General features: G+C 37.6%; 1 long non-coding RNA gene across 1 annotated transcript; it reads left to right on the top strand.

The window, feature by feature from the left end:
• The first annotated feature begins 15,427 nt into the window (after positions 1-15,427).
• LOC113950613 lies at positions 15,428-21,852 on the top strand. The gene is made up of 3 exons (XR_003528801.1): positions 15,428-15,437; positions 17,109-17,115; positions 21,736-21,852. It is a non-coding gene; the product is annotated as an uncharacterized LOC113950613 (long non-coding RNA).
• The last annotated feature ends 310 nt before the right edge of the window (positions 21,853-22,162 follow it).

Here is a 22,162-nt window from a genome sequence, read left to right as displayed (position 1 = left end):
AAAGGCAAATAGTGCATCTCCCTAAATAACTTCACCAGAGCTTATGAAAATGAGATATACAAACAAAATATTATCACTCTAAAATGATGTTTTCGTCCCATCCAAGCTGCAAATAAATAGTTCCAATGGCAAGATTACTGAAAGGATAGTGATAGATGTTTAACTGGAGTTTGGCAGAATCTGAAGTATTGCTTAAACCAGTTACAATGCAAAAAAAATAATTTTAAAAACTTAGAATCAGTATGAGATCCTACAAAGAGTATAACAAAAATATCTGCTTAGGTAAGGAGGTATGGATCCTGTAAATCACTAGGCTTTGATAATAAAAAAAAAACCCAAAATAAAACAAAACAAAATAAAAACAACAACAAAAAACCACCACCACCACCAACAAAAAAAACCCAACAACAAAAAAAAAATAGAGAAAGAGAAGTCTGCAAATCTGTGTGGGAACATCAAGTCCTAAGTGATTTTTACAGCTTCTGAAAATTCTCTTGCTCTTAAGTGCAGTAACTGGCTTGTCCATGTGTATTGCTAAGAGTTCTCTGTCTTGGTAAGACAAGTGCCTGTTTCTATACAATCTCTTTTAAGCTTTTTTCTCTTCCCAGTCTGTACTTTCTTGTAAGTATCTATACTGGGAAAATATTTGAGCTATAGACATATGGGATCATTTTCAATTGTGATAATATAATGTATTTTTCCTCAGTAGTTAAGGGCTTCTTCACTGTATGAGACTATTAAAGAGAGATGGCACCTCTATATGATACATCTAAGATCTGATTTTCCCTCTGGAAATGTATTTCCAAGTGTTGATTACAGGTGAGCTTAAAATGGCTCACCTTTAAACGTAGGACCCAGTCAAGTTCCTGAAGTTCTTTGGGATTAACTCATATAAGACTTGAATGTTCACATTTGCTTATTTTCTTTTTCTGTATTTCTGTGCAAGAAAAGAGGATGTAGGTCAAGGGTATTTTGTAGGTAACATAGACTTAACCATGGCAATTAAACTCACAGTCATTGTTTTAAACATTCAGCTACTTCTCTTGAAGTTTTATTGCTGGCTTTCCTGTTTCTAACTTGGCTTGATTAAGTTCAGTGTTGCGAGAATGTGTGCCTTATAAGAAAAGCTTACACTGATTGGCAACACACATTCATCAGAAATTCTAGTTTCATTGACTCTGAATACAATTTTAATCAATATGTATTTAAGTTTTTTACTTTGTGCTGCATCCACGTTCTTTTGAACATTAATTTATGGAAAAGATTTTACAGAAGACAAGCATGAAATTGAAAAGTGTAAAATGAGCTAAGGTTGCTACTTCATCACTTTAAATAATACCACAGACCTCCAATTATCCAATGGGAGAGAAATAATAAAGGCTGTATATAATGCTGTAATAGATTTTACACAGATAAGGCAGCATTTTACAACAAGGAATAAATCATTTCAGTTCTTCATGGCCACCAAAACAAATCTCATGTTAATCTAGTAAGGTTTATCACAAAGTAAAATGGTATGAATGGTATATATTACTTGTTTCATTAAAATCTGATTATATGATAATGTAGAAATCTAATTTCTCTAAGTACCTCATTATTTCTTATTTCATCTGCCAAGTGCAAGTGTGATCTTATTGTGAGAGTGAATTAAGCCAAGGCATAATAATCAGACTGATATCCTGAACAAAAGTCACACAATGATGACAGTTTCATTCTTAAGAAATGTACAGATGGCTGTGTTAAATGATCCACAACAAGTGTACATTTTTCAGTAGATCACATGGTTCCATTACAAATAAAAACAATTTATATGAAATTATGAACCTGATCTATCTCCTCAATGACAATTTTACACGAAGTAAAGTAACGTCGATGACTTTATGAGACTTTTTACCCATTGACATGTAAGCAGATAAAATCAGAGTACAATGGCTCTGTGAGCAATTTAGTGCACTTAAAGCTTGCTGTGAAATTAAAGATATGTTTGTAATATTTTTTCTTTGACCACAAGGCTCAAGTCCTTTTATCAAAATACCCCTTCTCACTGAAACATACATATCATCCCCACTGCTGGTCCTTAAAATGCCAAGAATTCCAAGAAAAAGGGAATTGAAATTGCTACACAGCTACAACACATAATAATTATTATCTTCTATTATATTACTTTTACCTTATTTTATTATTGTGCCTCATTATATTATTTTTGCCTCCCTTCAGTCTTTTACCTCATTTGGATCATATGGGCAATGTTTAAGAAAGTAAATGTTTCCACTTATGGGTGATTAGCTCAGACTGATGGTGTAATCATTTGTCTTCAGTCTTTTTCTCCCTCTGTCTGGAGACTGATCATTTCAAAGAACTCGTCAGCTATGAAGAAGCAGAGTAACTCACATGCACTGTTGAAGCATATCTTTCTCTCATATGGTCATTTTATGTGGCCAGGAGATACATTTGAAAGGTGAAACTCCCTGGTTAAGAAATATTTTTAACTATGCATTGCGCTCTGCCACACCTTCAGAGAACTGGTACTGTAACACTGATTTCTTGGACCAACAGTCAAAAAACATCTGCTACAAGAAATGTCTTTTCATGTTGAATAATCAGTGCTTCATCTTAAGACACAGCCTGTGTTCTGCAGGTCTGAAGCGTACAAACATGAAAACAACATTTTTAATATGTTACTTTCAAAGGTAATTAATTCTCTTTAGTTTAAGCTTCCAGTGAGAACATGAGCTTCTTACCACATTGGAGGGCCTTTAAAAATTTAAGGTAATAAAACTGTTCGATCTTCTCAGATTCTTAAAATATTAATCAAGAACAAACCTCTAGTGAAATATGGACATTGGAAATGGAGAGGGGAGATGAAGGGAGATGAAGATCTTCACCTGACATGCATGGATACTGCTTCATGGATATGGCTTGAGCAGCAATTACTCCAGGTGAGGTTCTGTCTTAATTTTTTTGTGAAGTATAGTGTGATAGATGTGATGGACATGTATAATCAAAGCTTTGCTTGTAACAAACTTAGAAGAAGAGGAAAAAGTCTTTGGGTTTAAGTTCCTTACTATTCTGGTATGTGTTATCAAACTTATTAAATGGACATCCCCAGTTCTTAATGGAAACCATAAAATAGTCCAGGCAATAGTAGCAAAAACTCAATCTGATAAAATATCTTTTACTCCTATGACTTTGTTATGATTACCCTTGTTCTTCATCTGGACTAAAATTTTGTCAAGTTCTAGAGTATAAGAGAGCTTTCTGATTTAGTCAACAATTATACTCATCATATATGACAATTCATTGGTATGTATTTATACATATTCCAACTTACATTAATAACAAAATATGAAAAACATAGAAATGAACTAAAATACATATAATCATTAAATGTGTTACCTATCTTGCAGTACAGATATCATTATCCTTCTGTCAACTGTGTGTCATTATGTTCTTCCACTGTATAAATATTTTTCTGTCAGTGCTTTTGCCATGGTGTCTGTTTCTGTGAACTATTTCTATGTGAACCATTTCTTTAGTTTCTGTCTCAGTGGTCATAGGATAGTCCTTCTCCTCTGAAAATGTTCAGGGGACAACCATGAAAAGTAGAAAAGTTCAATGTTGCTAGAATGCAAAACCTGGATAAGTAATTTCAACATCATTACCTTCCCCACTCTCTTTTAATTATTATTATCTCATATGCCTGTGATCCCAAAACATTTCATATTATAGGAATTATTAGCATTACAATCTTCACTGGCAAGCAGAAAAATGTGGATTGTTTAACAGTAATTGCCACTACCAATTGCCTAAACAGGACAAGTGTTAAAGAACATTTGAGGTAAGAGGGAAAAAAAGCACAGTTTGCGTGATGTCCACCTGAGCAGAATAGTGACCTAATCATCCAGTGACCCCTACTCCCAAAGGGATTACAAGGAGAGCAGCAAAAAACGTAAGTTATGGTGCAGTAAGGAATTTTGATGGACATCATTTGCTTTGAAGGAACAGTCAATGAAGTTGCCGGTACTTTTTGACTATTCCTCTTTCAGTAAGAACTGTCTGAAATTAATGCCAATTGATTTATCTGTGATATCTAATAAATATGGGTGGAAACATTACACATCATATATAAATATGTGAATGACCTCAGTCCTGTGGACAACCTAATCACACTGGTGCTAGAAACCCTAAGATAGGAGCCAAGGCAGGGTGTTGCAGTGGGATGTGCAGGAGGGCTGCTGTTCTCACAACAGGGACCAGGCCTATTCTGCTCCCACTGAGAGACTGTTGAAGGCTTTTGTTTCTGCTCTGTGTGCTTTTAGCTGATGTAAACATCAGAGACAAGGTGAATGCTGCAACTACAAACTCTCCAATGTGGACTGTTATTGTCCATTTCTTCTATAAATTATTGTCTAAAATAACCCCATTTCATTAAGGGGAGAACCTCCAACTTTTCTGTTCTTAAAAAAAACTCAACCAAACAGTGGATTTAGGGTTTAAGAGAAAATGTCAAAACTGCATGTTTTGCTATTAATTTTTTTTCTGGCACTCTACTGACATTGCTTGTTTCCCTTTAATTTAGCATTTTTTATGATGGGATAAAGTAACTTCAAGACAATAATAAAAAAGGAAAGACTTCATCAATTGATGTATCCCTCCCTGCTAAAAGAAAATTCACTTAAGGCTAGCAAGCCTGATCGACAACTACTATAAAATCTTCCTGTAAAGTCACTACTGAAGACTTACATTTATGCACTCAGGCATGATTGTTTTTTTAACAAAAACTTTTAAGATGACATGGCTTCTCCATCCGTGGTCCATCATGCCATTTGCGAGACCTGAATGGCATGTCTTAAGCAATGGTACTTTATTCTGTTGAACTATTATTCACCAGCAGATGCTGAGCTCTCATAAAATTTCTTTAAATATTTATCCTGTGACCTACACTTCGCTTGAGGTCATTAACTATAATGTAACTCCCGCTGTAGTCTTTCCATCTTTCCCATGAGAATGTCCTTGCTTAAGTTGATTGATTGCATATTCTACTTTATTGGAAAGCATTCCTTCTTATTGGTGTCAGGAAACTAATTTCTACAATTATTTTTTTATCAGTGTCATTCTTTTCTTGTATAGCCATCAGTAACTACAATATAAACTCCTCATATTGGTTATTATTAACTCCAAGTGTGGTAAACTTGATTATCTCTCCAGTTTAATGAAAATTATATTGAGTTCTATTTGACTGACATTTTTTTCAATTTTCTGTGAAACACTGTTTTGGATAATTTGCTTGGCATTAATTTGAACTTTTTTTTGTTGGCCTTCTTTCCTCAGTTTGTTTACATAAGATTTATATTGTAAATAAGTGTGCAATGATTTGTGCAATATCCACCAATTTAAACTAGATTATTTAAATTATATATCACAGTTTCCTTCTCTCCTCAAACAAAGGTTGTTCTTCCTATACTTGCCTAAAATTGTAAGTAATTTTCTTTATTAAAAATAACTATACCCTTTAAGAGTAAAAAAAATTCTTTAGTTATGTCTTCAGAAGCACACACAGACTTTGCTTAAAATCAATCTATTTTTACATATGATATGGTAATTTTGCTGTAGATCCAATGTTTTTTAGTAACTGATGGATTTTTGCTAACAAAGGGTTTTGTTTTCTACAGTCTGAATACGCCAAATATAATTGTTATTTTCCCAGGTAGACCTGAAGATTTTCCTTCATTACTTGCTGACGAAGTCCCCACATTTTCTTCATTGTGGAAGAAAAGTCGAAGTTCTTTTACTTTGTGTTTTCTGTGTGACAACCATGTTCACTTCTGGTGCTCAATCAGTTTGCTAGAAATTACTTCTACCTGGAGGCCTGGAGGCCCGACAAACTTTGTTTTATTACTGAAGAGCAAGTCTGTTGAAGATTTCAAATAGCACTTCCTATTTTTCTCTTTATGTAGGCAGATGACTATCTGCAAATAGTTCATATTTACAAGAACAGTGCTCATCTGTACTAAATAATGTCATCCTCGAGAACAAAAGAATGGCCATAATCAAAGATCTTTCTGGCCCATTGCTCAGTGAACAGCAGTGGCTGATGGCAGAGGCTAAGTCAGTCAACTGCACAGCCATCCCTCCCTGATGTGTTCTCCAAGACTCCAGAATATATTGACACTGGTCATTCATGAGTCAGAAATGTTATCTCTATAGCCAATGGTACCACAAGGATTTTCGTTCTTCAACCTTATCTTTTTGACTTTTCATCTTCTACAAAGTTCCATTGCATTCTGAACTGAGTCCACCAGTTTAATTCACTACTAGAAAAAGGTGCCTGAGGGGTTGCTTTGCAAAGACCTGTCAATAGCAATTGAGGAGTTATGACAGGGCCCTGGTTTGTTTAATTTTTATTTAGTTTCTTTTTTTTTCCTTTGTGTATACTAAGTGCAGTTAAATAAACAAAAAGAATGATTTTAAAGTATCCTCATTTTCAAATGCTAATCCTTTTTCTAAAGTGAAACTGCCTCACCTTGAGCTGTAGTGCCACAGTTGACTTATCTTCTCATTTTGGCTGAGGTATGGATGGAGCATAGACATCACATCCTTCCAAGTCTGGGATTGCATTGCCTGTTTTCCTCCATTTCTGCAGGAAATATAATCTTGTCATTCTTTGCCAAGCTCTTTTGGAGCTTTCTGGGAATAACAAACTGTAAGTTTTGGAAATTCTATATATTTGGCCAATTATATTTAGATCTGGATGGGTTTATTTAATGTCTAATTCACAACAGAAGTTTTAAATATAGGGGGATTATTAGATGAGCTGATAACTCCTGCTTCCCAGATTCTGTAGCCTTTTCACATATGCAGGGCTTTTCATGGGAAAGAGTCAGTATCTTAAAGCTGTATAGCTGTATTTTTAAATGTGTACCTGCTTGTTTTCTGACAGTTCCTTCTGAATCTCATATGTAGAGTATATGGGAAGTAACACATCAATCAACACTTTCATAGTAATCTGTTTGAAACAGATAAGCTGTTATCAAACTAGCCTAGTCTTCTATTACAAATAATATTAATTTTATAGCTTCTTCTTTCTTTGTTTACCTAATAGCTCTCAAGTAACACTGTTCTAAGGATGTTTTCATTATATACAGTTGCTCAACCAAGAGTTTCTGAAAAGATATTTTTGACAGTAATTTGTGTCTTCTTCTTTCTCACTATTCCTGGCATATGAGTAATTTCCAGTCATATGATATGTTTAACTCAGTGAGTGGATGGCTGAATTTTTAAGCTAGCCTATAATGGTAATCAATTTCCGATGTGACATTCTGGTCAAATAATAACAACCTGCTGAAGGGAACAAAACTTCTGGAATATGTAAAAAGATGCTAGCAGATAATAAATATCTGATTTGTAATCTCCAAAACTGCTAATCAGTCTCGTGCCTTTTATGTACATTTTCATTTAACATAATTATGTGTCTCAATATAAAACCCCAAGAATCTACCTTAAATATGTCATGCATATTGCATCCTCTTTTCCTTCAAAGGCATGTTATTTGTCTTTTCTGAATCTTGTTTTTGTACTGTTTGTATTTTTGAGACAATTTCCTCCAGCATCTACAGAACTTTGTAGTGAGAGTAAGCGATATGGCTTTTGTTAGTGGTTTCTCCTGTAATTTTGAGGCATCACACACATCCAGATCTTTTTAATTCTACTTTACCAATTCCTGTCTTTGCCAGCTCATAGAGTAAGTTCCCTGAGAACAGTAGATATCTCTCTGTAATAAAAATACTGATATGGATCTTAGTAGAGTGAGATGTTCCCCCTGATTTTCCCATCTCCTGTCAATATTTAATGGAGGATAAAGACTTGTAGTGCAGATTACAGGAGCTACTCACTGAAAAAATAGTATTCTTATTGACAGTGAGGATACCCCAGATAAGCCCAGTATGCAAGATACACTTTAGCTGAATTTGTCCTGAAAATACATATGTTCATAACACGTAAGACTGTGATTTGAAAATGTTGGGTTTTCAACAGCAGAGGCCAGTGACCAAGATTTGGACCTCACTGTGCTAGGTGTTGTACTTTTGTCACTGATTTAGTAAAGAGCCAGGTGAAGTCTTCAACCTAGATAATCTTGGGGACAATGAATGAAGACCTTTGCAAGACTGTTTTTGAAAGCATTGAGGAACCAAAATACTAATAAATGGGAGACATTTGGGGGTTTTGTACATTCTTCCAGAAAGAGCTGTGTTGCAACTTAAAATTTTCCACCACTGATACATATTTCAATTACCAAAAGTTAGTTATACAGTGAGAAACAATGAAGAAAGAACAAGAAAAAGTAATTATCTTTTTTTCCAAGGAAACATAAATAGCATTATTGGTTTTGCATTTAGTTTTAGTTTGTTTTCTTGAATTTCCAGCCATAAATGATTTAATCCTATAAAGCCATCATTAAAGTAACTGATGCTATAAATCACTGCTGTTACAATGGACATCTAAGCAATCTGGTTTTACTGCCTTGGTATTTTGAATTAACTGAATAAAAGTTAAAAGCATTTCCCCTAGAGATGTACAATAGAATTGGGTTTGGCCTTTTGTAAACAAAATCAGATATTGTCATAAAAAAAATGTACTTCCAGCAGCTTTATAGGAATTACCACACACATGATTCTCAGAGGATTTCTCTTAAAATGTGAACTTGTGGCCTTCCTAACCGAGCAGGAATGAGACAAAGGGAATCAGGCCAGCGTGCTTGCCTTTTTCCAGGCATCACAAAAAAGCCTTTGGCAAGATAGCAAAGAAAAGAGAGATGAGTGAATAGCAAAACAGAGGTGCATGTTGCCCCATTACCTGTACAACAGCTTGTCACCTTTTCCTTGGTGAAACAAGTTGTAACAAGTTATGCATACCTTTAACAGCAATTTATAATTGTAAAAGTAGAAATCACAGGATTCAGCATTTATGCAGTCATAATCTTCACATCCAGAAGTCTTTAATTGTAAGAATAAACAATTTTGTTCAATACATATTCAGAGCAGTGTACAAACATGAGCTAATTAATCCTTACTACTCTGAAGAGGTAACTGGGAGCAGGTATGACATTTTACTCTCAGTTTAAAGAAGGAAAATCCAAGGCAGAAAGAAAGCAACTCAATATGGAAGCAATCTAAGAGCTGACAGATTCATATCTGAGACAACCAGATCCCCATTATCTATGCCCTTTTGCCAAAATGTACTTATTCCACCAGCATAGTAGACCTGTCTGTGCGGGATAGTACAATGCAGGCATGGAGAATCTGTGCTCCAGGGACTTTGAACCAGGGTTGTTTCCCACAGCCAGAATGCTATGGAAGTCTAGAACCCTATCTGTCAATAGACAACCTGACATCCACTGGAACCTAAAGTAGTTCTGTGCCACCAGCTTTAACAGAATCATGAGTCCATCACAGGTTGCAAAATACTGCAATCTCTTGGTATATCCACAAAGTTAAGTATAATAGTATGTCATCTTCCTCCTCAGTGCGTTTTTTCTGTAGTGTGAGAGCATATGAGCAGCACCTCATGCTGATAACAAGCATACTGTAGATCAAAGAGACATTTCTCAGGAAAAGTGGCAGAGGATAAAATCCCCAAGAACCGTAGGTATCCTCCTTTAAAGAAGAATTTCTTCTACTTGGCACATCCCTGAAAGATGTCCTTTGCTTCTTTTATTTGTTTTGAAAACATAGTGTAACATAGAAGTCCTTTGTGCCCAATCACAATGTATATAAAGCCTTCTTGACTTTCGATTGTATAATCTTGTCAAGATTACAAACAAGATTTAATATATGATTGAACTTCTTCAAGAGGCTCCTACACAATACACCCACTGTTCTGAATTCAGAGTCAAAACTTTGCTTAAGTTTTAGTCACACATCCCTAAAGTATAGTTAATTTATAGTTCAGACTGGGAAATTAGTTATAATATTGGCATGATTGGTTTTTTGGAAACATTTAAATTTGTTTAGTCTCAACCAATTATTACTCATATAGAATAAACTTCCCCAAGATATAAATATTATTTCATTTCATAATAATTTTGAAAAAAAAATTAGGCTTTGTATCTGGAAATATACTCTCCTATGAAAAGTTAAATCTGAAACCCTCCTCATGGGGACAAACTTTGGCAGCAGACCAGTGACCTTTGACTCTAGGAAAAGTCTAGCTAGGAAAGTTGGCAAGGTAACATCCTTATTCTTATTTCCTAAGGCCTTTTCTTTTTGTAGAAAGTGCTGAATTATTCACAATATGCTAATAAAGTTCATTTGAGTCACCTGAGCAATCTCCTGAGTTTATTAATAAATTATTTAATAAAGGAGTTAATTTGATCAAGTTATGTCTACATTAAACTGGCCAGCAACATAGTGATAATCAGATAAACCGCTAAGATGAGTTACAGGACAGGGAACACAGGCAGAATTGTTCTGGGTAATGATACAGCCAGTATTCCAGCCTGTAAATGCCTGGGGAAATTCAGCTGGCAAAACCTGGAGAAAGCCCGAAGGGGTATTAGCATGCACTTCGAGGTAGAAAAAAGTGGTTCTGTGCACAGAGTCAGGATAGAGCCAAGACAGCAATGTCACTGACATTTCTAACGTAAAGCTCCACAGATATTCATGCCAGAGCAGGCATCCCAGGAGGCACTGATCTGAATCAGAAATAGATGCAGCTTATTTTAAATGGAAGTTCTACAAGTACATCCATTCTTTTCCCTGTGTGACGTAGGTAGTTTTTCCCCATTTATTGCAATACTGAGAAAATAACACACATCTTCACTTTGTTCAACCCACCCTCATGAATGCTTTCAACTGATGCACATTTGTAATCATGATTAAGAGGCATGGATATTTCTCTATTTACATGATCCAAAGTTTTCATCATTCAATACATACAGTCCTTGATCACTTACCAGCTGAAGTTGTATTTTTTCCCAGAAATATTCAAGTCAGTTTGTATGCCCAAGGAGATTTTTGGGCATAGCTAAGGACATATCTGGCCAAAAGACTGAATCTCTTGGCAGATCATGCTACTATACAAGGAAAACAATGCAGCTCCTTGATTTAAGAATAAAGTTCTGGCTATGTAAAGGACCGATGTATTAAATCAGGAAAGCTTTGCATACTCTGCCTATTACTTAATCCATAATAGCTTGAATGGGGAAACCTCCAGGTTTGTGGTGATTAGTGAGAGTGTGCACAGAAAATAAAGAAGAGACTTTTTTTTTTCCTTTAATTTTTACATTCTTAGTGGGAAGTGAAAGAATAAGAGATGGAATTTCAGAAAGAACTGTTGCATTCTCTGGGAAGGAATTTCGTAGCCTTGTTTTTCTGTTCCTTGCTTTAACAAGTTGACCCTGCAGCTGACAGTCTCATCATGCCTGCAGAACTTATCTGTGGAAGAATGTTATGATCTCCTGACAAGAAATTAATTCTTAGAAAACTTGATCAAGTGCCAAAAGATCACTGTCTAGGGGAAAATGCAATGTTCTCTGGGGAAGCAGTATAAGAAGTCTTGGATAGACAGCACTGACTTTGTCTTCGAGTAAGAAAGTCATGAGTCTGCTGAGTTTTCATTCTTTACCAAACAGAAATGCAAGAAAATATTCTCAGTGTGAAAAAAAATTCTCATAAAAAGTAAGTCTGTGTCTTTCATAACTGTTAAGAAAATGCTGATGTATTGGAAAATGATGTATCAATCCCACAGGATCTTCAAAATTATTTGTTCTGATTAATATCAGTTTACTTGAGTCTAAGAGTACATATCAGTTGTTCAAGCAAAGAAAAACTGAATTGATACTGAGATTGTCCACCAAAAATTTCTGAGCAGGCCTAGGACACATTTTAACAAATAATTTTCTTCACTCATCCACAGTATTTATAAGAAGGACAAGGTATTCTTAATTTGTTTCTAATACTCAGGTAGATGAAGAGATCTGACGTATATAGAATGAAGTGCATCTTTTGTTGATGTTTATGATGCATTATCCCAATTGTTGATTCTGTAGTAACTGCAGAATGATTTGAAAACACCGTTTTTATTCATATATTTATCTTGATATATCCAAGGTAATGGATGCCTTTAAACATTCTTGTGTTGCTGCAAAGTGCTTTGAAGCACTGATGCAAAAGGCATTAATAAAATGATTCTGTTATTACTTCAGCATTCTATACCGCAGATCCTGTGGAAGATTTAGGAAACAGGGTGGTGCCACAACAACTTCTGATAATTTAGATTCTTCTTACATCACAGTTTCTACACTAAAATAATTTCTGAATTATGTCCATTATGTTGGACTTAGTATTTTATTTAATGTACAGAATATCATCAGCTGTTCATTATAATACTTCGCAGGTAATTAACATTTTGTCTGACAGCTTTCCTTTCTCTTTTCACCCTTCAGTGTGGACTGTTGCCAGCATTCACTGCTATGCACATATCAGTTTACATGGGCATGGATTGAGATTTGTACAATGCATCACTATGCAGCTATGTACAATGAGGTATAAAGATTTTTGTGAAACAGCAACAGGAAAATTCTGGGCTGGAAATAGACAGAAAAATTAGAATCCAGAAAGGGCAGCCTTCAGTCCTCAAGTCAGTCCCCAAGCACAGCAGTGCTCCTTATCACTTAAGTGAAGAAAATAACTTGATATACAAGAAGTAGCATACACACACATACTGCAATGCCTCAGTTCAGAAATTCCCAGCATATGACTGTATTGGGTTTGCATGGCAAGGTTTTGGTAGCTGGGGGGCTACAGGGGTGGCTTCTGTGAGAAGCTGCCAGAAGCTTTCCCAACAATCTGGTAGAGCCAATGCCAGCTGGATTCAAGAAGGACTCAGTGCTGGCCAAGGCTGAGCCAAACAGTGATGGTAGCAACGCCTCTGTGATTACATATTTAAGAAGGGGAGGATTACTTGCAGTCAGAGAAGAGAGAAGTGAGAATACATGAAACAAATAAGCAGGGACAAAGGTCACTGAAGTAGGAGGGGTAGGAGCAGAGATTCCCCTGCAGCCCATGGTGAAGACCATGGTGAGACAGGTGTCCCCTTGCAGCCCATGGAGGTCCATGGTAGAGCAGAGATCCACCTGCAGCCTGTGGACTAGTCTGCATTAGAGCAGCTGGATGCCTGAAAATGTCTGTGACCCCACGGGAAGCCCATGCTGGAACAGACTCCTGAAAGGACCTATGGACCCATGTAGAGAAGAGCCCATACTGGAGCAGGTTTGCTGACAGTGTTTGTGACCCCACGGGGGACCCACACTGGAGCATTTTGTTCCTGAAGGGCTGCACCCTGTGGAAGGCACTCATGATAGAGCAGCTCATGAAAAACTGCAGCCCGTGGGAAGGACCCACAATGAAGAAGTTTGTGGAGGTCTGTCTCCTGTGGGAGGGACCCCACACTGGACTAGAGGAAGGACTCCTCTCCCTGAGGAGGAAGCAGCACCAAAACAATATGTGATAAACTAACCATAATCCTCATTCCCTATTCCTCTGCACTGCGGACAGGGAGGTGATAGAGAATCAGGAACAAATTCAAGCCTGGGGAGGAGGGAGCTGTGGGGGAAAGGTGTTTTTAAGATTTGCTTTACTTCTCATTAACCTACTCTGAATTGATTGGTAATAAATTCAATTAATTTTCAAGTTGAGTCCATTTTGCCCATGATGGTTATTGGTGAGTGATCTCTCCCTGTCCTTATCTCGACCTGTAAGCTTTTAGTTATATTCTCTCCCCTCTCCAGTTGAGGAGGGAAATGATAGAGCAGCTTTAGTGGGCACCTGGCATTTAGCCAAGGTTAAACCATCACAATGATTCATAATATTTAGGAAACATAAATACTACCTGTTGCAGTCCAAAATTCAGATATCAAAAGAAAAGGAACTGCTGGGGTAAACAGGAAGCCTTGGGCCACAGAGACTGGGGAAAACCCCACCGTCTAAAAGACCAGACAGGATCCATTGATATTCATTTCTTGTGGATTGTCCTGATCTCCCCCAGCAGGATATGGAGAGACTTCACTGTGATGTTATCAGTCCCTGCAGATATCCCATTGTTTTCTCCCCTCCCTGTGTAATCCTTTTTTCCGGAAAATCGACCATTCTCCCCCAATGTAATACTGCTTACTGGAAATATCAATCCTTTTTCCTCCAAATGTAAATACTGGATCAAGAAATGTAAATTCCTTTTTTCCCTTATGTCACCCCTGCTACTGGAAATGCTAACAGACTGTGGAATCCCCTATTTGGCATAACCCTGCCTCCTTATTAACACGTTAAGCCTCTCCCACCCTTAAATAAGTGCTTTGCGTGTTCAATAAAGTATCCAGTTTTTACCCTCATATCTGGGATCGTGTTAGCTTTATTAGCTTTATTGGACCCTTACAACTATCTCTCCCATAGATTGCTTGCCTTGTATGATAAAAGCCCTAAAGACTGGCTGCAGCCCCTGGGTTGAAGGTCTTTGAGTCTTTGCATTTTGTTCAGCATACCTCTCACCAATACCCTACACTGAGAACTATAGCATACACAACCGTTCATTCTCCAGTTTGACCACCTTTGTAGTTCAGACACATGAAACTACTTTGATTCCAGAACAAAGCATGAATTTACATTTGCAGTATGCTTTAACTACCCTGACGCTTCAGTCCACTGGTTCTGAAATCTAGTATCAATATATACCTTTATTAATACCTTTAAACATCTAAAAAGTGCTCAAATATATACACTAACCATTGAGAATTTCAAAGGCTTCTGGATACTCTAAATCATATGGTATAGAAAACATAGGTCTTTTCCTCAGTAAATATGCTAAGAATATGTATGCCTAACATATAATTAATGAACACATATTCATGCAAAATTCTTTTTCTTTCTATCCAGCTCCCAGCTAAGCTAGCAGGCACATCCCTAGAACCATTCCTCTTAAGGTTTATTACACTATTTGTAATACTTCAGATTAAAAATGCATTCCATCCTCAGGTCTCTTCATTATAATATAATTGTTACATAATCCACATTACCATTAGGAGCACAGTATGAAAAGTAGTTTCAAAGTAGCATTTGTCTGTGGGATTCATAGACTGAAATATGCTTATGATGTATGTTTATTTGCTCAAAGCAATTTGCTAAGGGTTTTGAACATTACTTAAAATCCCTAAAAGCTAAACCACAAAGCTATTCTTTTGATTTGACTTTTTCTTTGCAAAAACATGTACATTATCCTTCACTTGTTCATCTGAACTGGATGAAAGATGAGAGTATTCAAAGTCTTCTGCCTTCCCTCTAGCACAGTCAAAGTTCCATCTGTTCCACGGACTGACGTGCTTAAGCTTTATCATGGTGGACAGTTGCCTCCTGGCTGGCACATCACTCTTCTGGCACTCAGAGAATGAGGTCATAAAAACTAGGTACTGATGCTGTATAGAGGGAAGCTGTATTAACTTTTATCCTCTCACTACAGAATAAGAGAGAACAGCAACATGCCCTCAGCAGCAGCATGAACAGAAGCACATCCTGAGAAACACTTTTTTTCTTAGGAACCATCTTTCAGAAAGTTTCCCAGACTGAGCCATGCCTATGCCAACTATGGAACATCATAAAAAAATGAAATCCAAATCAGTTTACTAAAATTTAAAAAATCAGTAAACTATTTTTTTACTAATCTCAAACAGTTTTTCTTTATTTGGCTTATTTTTCTATTATTATTTAAATTGAAAATTGGGGGGCACTCTGATCCCAGATGTGTTGGAAAGTGTAGTTGTTTATCAGAAGGTATTTACAGGAAAGTTAAAGATATTAAAACAATTAAATCAGATGAACTGCAAGTCAGACGATGGATCTTAGACAAATTAAGGCACAACAGTGAATGACTTTCCCAAGGTCATGTAGTGCATCAGCTGCAGAGCTGGGACTAGAATCCTGCTCTCCTGAAACACAGCCTAATCATACATTTCTCAATAAAAAAATTTGCAAATAAGATACTACATGCATAAAAATTCTGTTTATGTATGGTATTTCCTTAGTGAGCAGGGGTAAATATAGGATCAATTATTTAAGAGCTTGCTTAATAAGGAGAGTAGGTTTCAGTAATTACTGAGGCCAACTAGTGGGTTGAAGGTCTTATAAACTATACAACATTTTCTCATTGTACTACGGAAGATGTTCTTGATTAGCCCTCTTGTGATTTGTGTGCTGTGCCTCTCTGATAATGAGTAGGGTGAATGCACATGGTACTGATTGACAAGTGGTTCTTACATGTAGTTCTTTAAAGTTGAATTAATTTCATTTCTGCCAGAAAAATTTTTTTTTTCATGTTTGTGTGAATCTTAGTGGATGTTGGTTCAGATGATTTGCTATTTAAGTGGTAAATTTAAGCAAATGGTGTTTACATTTCTGTGACAATAAAAACACGTAAGAGAGATATCTATGATGATCAAATTATTTTCATTTTTGTCCAGTTTATAAGTGTTATGTATTCATTGTTATGCTTTGAAGAAAACCTGTAAAAAGCAGAACCTCTGAATTCATCCAAAGCTTTTCTGAGCATGCTTATGCAGAAAAAGGCAGTGGAAAATTCTTTGGTTTGCACCACAATAAAACATGTGGCAATTTCAAATGTAGGTAATAGCAGTTTCCAGGAGACCTCAGTAAAAGAAAGTGATGGTCAGACATCAAGTCTCTTATTCCAGACAGAACTGACCCATAGGTGGGAAGTTTACAACCATGTAAAGGTTGAAATCCATTAGTTACCGTTAAATTTGCGTCAACTGTTGTTCTCCGTCAAGGGATCTAGAATGAAGTCTTAGTAAGTTTGTATCCAGCATATTGAATTGCATCTGTTTTTGCTGCGTTTCTGTCTCTCATACACAAGACACCACATCACATAAGAAATATCAACAAAAGAAATGACAGAAGGGCAGTATAGGAGACCTGCAATAAACATGCTGTTCACATGACCTGAATCTATCCCCTCTTTCTTTAAAATAGAACCCAACAAAGCACAGGACATTTCCTGGGGATTAATGGTCAGAAGGAAGTGTTGTTCTGGTGAGATGTAGCCAACAGCCACTAGGTTACATGGGTCACTCATTCTCCAGAAGTGTTCCTTTGTAAAGGTAATACGTATAAACATTAATGACTGAAAAGGAACATAGTTTACCCATTTACAATGTATGGGTAGTAACATCTAATTTTTTCCTTCAGTTTTCCAAATTATATTGGAATTTGCTAGGGTGTGTTTTTTTAATTTCTTATTTCATGTTCCCTTCCTCATTTTGTGCTGCAAAACTTGTGCATAACCTGGAATGACCAAACATCTCCCCAGCTCTAAGAACTGAGACGTCATACATAGCACTTTTCTTCTTATTGTCTTTTCTACTCCTGACAACCTCTGCCAAAAACAACCTTTAGAAACTATTAACATGCTATGGGTAACACTGCAAAATTTTCACATGCTATGAGTGTCTCACAGTTCTAAAAACTGGATGCTTTTTTAATTTGCCTTTTCTTACAAAAAGTTTGTGCCAGTGGTAGCATGTGTTCCACTGCCATTCACTGTATGTGTGGTGAGGTGCTAAAGATTTTTAGGATTGTCTGATCTTTGCAACTCCTTTTTATATTTTTCCAGAGATTATTATTCTACAACTGCATAGAAACATAGGAGAAAATGGAAAGGGAAAAGGGCAGGGGAAGGGGAAGGGGAAAGAGGAGAGGGGGGAAAATGTGCAGTTTTCTCAGATAACTAACATGCTTAGCTATCTACAGTAAAATGCTACTGGTGATTTATTCTGCTTCTTTGCCACCAGGCAGCTACATACTAATATCCTGACCTGTCCTTGTCATCTTTTTTCCTCAATACAAGCAAAGTAGCTTGTCTTGCTGTGGTTCTACTCAGGATAGTCACTGATGGGTTTAAGTTACGCAAATACTATAAGAATACCAACCCCAGCTTTATTCTTTGGTCAGCTGATCCATTCTTCCCATTATACATGCAAGAAAGCTTTGTCTTGCCTAACTGGACATCTTCTGTTAAATTATCTATGTCTAGCCTGGCTTCTCAAAGGTCTCTTCACTGACAATGAAAAGAAAAAGGGCATTTTTAAGCTGTAATTTATTTTGTCTTGGGTCAAAAACTGCTTGCTGCTTTCAGTCTTGCCTTTGAAATGTCTATTTCTTCCCAGTGATTATAAGCAATTTACAGTGACCATTTCAGATTACCAGACAACTCTTCTGTAGTTCAGAATAATCTGATATCTAATGTCAGACGACTGTTCTGGTCGGAATTCAGACAGATGTCTCCTTAGGTATAAACTTACATTCTATCCAGCGCTTGTATACACCAAGTATTCCTGATGAAATTAAGGAACTCAGAATCCCAAGGTTTTTAAATTATCCATATTGGGCTGTGTCTTCCACACCTTCAGGAAATACATGATTCTGGAACATCTGGATTTTGTCAACTATATCTTCTGTTTTCCATAAGTATCGGATGCCCTCAACTCCACTATAGCAGGAAAAAATATGTTGTATTTCATGCACAGTTTCTCCAGGGAGACTCTAGTCTCTTCCTTCTCCTATGCTGACCCCTCCTTCTGGCTCTGATGGCTACCTTCCAACAAAAGCAGAGAAAGTTAACTCAGTTACATATTAACCCAGACCTGGAATTCAAGAACATATTCCTTAGGCATCTTAAGTAAGCTCCTTTTCTGAGACCTGACTCTTTTCAAAGGATAATTAATAAAGGAAGCCTAAAATTTTAACCTGGACTCTTATATTTATGTTGAAAGTCGATGATGTGAGAAAATGCGGTAGTTTGATAAATTTTGGTTCTGTTTCCACAGAGTTATGGAATTCTTAGTGTTGGAAGGGACCTCTGGAGATTATCTAGTCTCTTTTCTTGAAGAGATTTTCAGAATATATCCTTGGTATATGCTAACAGCTTTGCCAGTGCAACAGTGAACGTATTCAAAGGCCAAGGATCTGGGGGAAAAAAGTAGTTTAGGTGTCCTGAGGAGCCTCACAGGAGGACTATGGAAGACTGGAGGTCCAGCAATGACCTGTGTTGATCCTAAACCCTCCACAGGGTCTTGGGGTCTGTCCTCACTCCCGCTGGGTGGATGAGTGGTGTGGGATGATGGATAGAGTTAAACATAGAGGGGATTCAGAATTTTAAGGTAAAAAGCAGTTGCAACTCCCTGGATGGACTGAGGTCAACATGCTCTCCAGTACAATGATAAACATCTGCTCAGAGAAAGAGAACGGAGTGTGGAACAAAGCGAAGACTACATGACCCCCTCCATTCTAATCCCAGCAGAATAGGAGAACTTTGCGGAACTAAGACTGTACAGTGCCTGTCTGATAAGCGAGAATCAAGATGTTCTGCTGATGAAGCCAACAACCACGTTGAACCCCCTCCTCAGGTGCCAAAACACAACAACCACCTCGCTCCCATTAGATTTTTTCCAGTTCATTCTGAATTAATCCAGTCAAAGCTGGGCAGCTGTAGTCAAGGTCTTGCTTACCTGAGAGGTGCTCTTAGTCAGGCAGTAGCCCATGATATCTCGTGATCCTAAATGTCATCCAGTAATAAACAGCCTCTTGACAAAAAAAAAAAATAAATAAATGATCCATCCTCCCTCCACATTCCTGGACCACAGAAAGAAATTATCCAAATCAAAACCATGATTCTGCAGTCAGCAGTACTTAAGGGGATACAGTGAACATGAATTGTTACATGACTTACTGAAAAAATAACTCTGATACAACAACTCTGTATTGAATAGATCCTTAAACTTCTTTATTTTCCTTACAAACATTTTGACACTTATAAACATTTTGCATGATGCTAAGTAGTGTACATTTGCTGGAGGCTAAGTTACAACTTCTGTAAATTTTTAATATTATTAGGCAAAAATCCAAGTCCCCACAGTCTAGTATATGTAACCTTTGAAGAAGTTCAAATCCAGTCTATCTTGAAATGATTCTGCTTTGCACTGTCTCTGCTGGCATGGTCAGAAGGTGGAAATGATCAAGTTAATGTGTTATAAGAAATTCTCCACCTAGCTAAAACATAGTGATGTACCGTATAAAAACTCAGAGTCAACAGCAAGGCATAAAAGACTGTAATGATGCCCATGGAAAAGTAAAGTAAGCTGTTTCCCACACTCTGCTACCATCATTAAGCCAACTCGCCAGGACTAGATCCCCACCAGGATGCAATGATAAAAAGGGCTAAATATTGCATTTGTAGCAGACGATTCACAGAAAATAACAGCTGGAAGACATGCAAGCTCTGCTGCACTGATCTAAATTACTCTGAAGGATTTCTGAGGATTACATGGGTTAAAGAATCTGAGACTGATTAGTCTTCTTGACCCTGCACTGACATAGGAAAATATCAGAGGTGGACACGGGTTTTGGAGAGATTGCCCTTGACCATGGACAGAAGAAGACTAGCAAGGGCCGTAAGCAGCCTGCATAGTCTGGGAGTCATCTTTTTCCTAATGCCCTTGATAGAGAAGCTGGATGAAACACCATCGAAGGAATTCCTCTCTGCATTCTTTCCAAAAGCCTATCCAATCCTGTGCAACCAGTTATTTAGGTAAATCTAACTACATGAGATTTTGAACAGATCAAGAATAATTTCTTTAAAATGTAATGAACAGCTGTAGTATCTTTCTTAATCAAATGGAGGCAAAGCTTTCAGAAAACACCTTATTTGACACAGAAAAAGAGTTATGCAGAATACTGGATTTAAGGCTTGTCTGCCTAGGTTGTCTCCCTTGAAGTAATCTACTTTTCAGTGTTTTCTTGTTTTCGTTGACATTACCCTTATTTAGACACAAGCGCTAGTCTGTAGCAGTGTGGTGGGGGGAAACAGTTTTTCCCACTGAAGTTATAAAATGGTAAAACCCCAGGGGGTGGTGACCCTTGAGGTTTTTACCCAATGAGCGCTTCTGCAAAATATAAACATATCACAAGCAGAACGGAAGAGAAGGTAGTTGTAGTTGTTGTAGAAGAAGTAACCATGTTGTAGAACCACGAGGAGGGGGCTCGGAGCCCCTTGGGGCTCTGGTTCCCCCAGCCCCTGGCAGGGGCGCTACACGGACTTGGAACGGTGTAAGACTGGGCTAAGCACCTGTAGTTAGAAAACTGGGGGATGCTTCTCCACCATCAGCAACAGCAGCAAGCAGTGGCAGAACTACACTGACCAGAGAAACGGTGGCAGAGAGCCATAAGAGATAAGACCAAGCAACAGCGACAGGCATGCAGCAACACAGAGAGAACTCCTGGAAGGAGAGAGAGAGAGAGAGCCAGCAGCAGAGAGAGAATTAGGCTCTACAGAGAGAGAGAGAAAGTTGGGGAAAGAACTGAAACAAACCCCAAACTCCTTGGAGACCCCTCCTAAAAAAGAGGAGGATGATGTACTCTTACTTGAAAGAGTCTTAAAGTGCTACAGCACTGCAGAAAGGAGCTGAAAAGCTCCGAGAAGGAATGCGGAGGGGGTGACCTTGGCCCCCCCGCTGCTTGAGACAGAGCACAGAGCTCTGCAAAGGGGACTTGAATGCCCTGAAGATACAGACCATCACGAAGACCCCTGTACTTTGTGGTATGACGTAGTGAAGTGACCCTTGTCCCGGTGAACACATCCTACGGAAGAGAAGACCCTCGCTTGGAGTCGAGTGGCTGAGAGGGCTTGGATACCCCCTCATGTGTACTGGCAGAGATCCAGCCACAGCTGCTGCATGGAAGAGCGAAACAGAGAGACTGCTGCCCTAGAGAGACTGCTGCTCTGAGAGCGGAAAGAGATCATTTCCCTCTTCTCTCCTGGACCTTTATTTGGAGAGGAGAAGAGATTTGATCCATTGTAAATACTTTTATGTCAAGGTAGAAATACTTAAGATTGTATATAATGTATTGTAGTATTTATTTTGTACAGTCATTGTAATATATAATCCCTTCCCCCATTTTGAGTCCTGTGTGGTGTCTGCAAAAACCATCTCACACTGGGTTGAGATGTGGGAGGGGGTTTAGACTAGGGAATTGGATTTTGGGGATCTCAAACCATGACAAGCAGCTTTCCTTGCCTACTGCTTCCGGTTTCATGTTCCTTTCCCTTT

Source organism: Corapipo altera, unplaced genomic scaffold, assembly GCF_003945725.1.
Source record: "Corapipo altera isolate COAL_440 unplaced genomic scaffold, ASM394572v1 0, whole genome shotgun sequence".
Classification (NCBI taxonomy): domain Eukaryota; kingdom Metazoa; phylum Chordata; class Aves; order Passeriformes; family Pipridae; genus Corapipo; species Corapipo altera.
The sequence above is the reverse complement of the archived record's forward strand: the minus strand, read 5'-3'. Positions and strand labels throughout refer to the sequence as shown.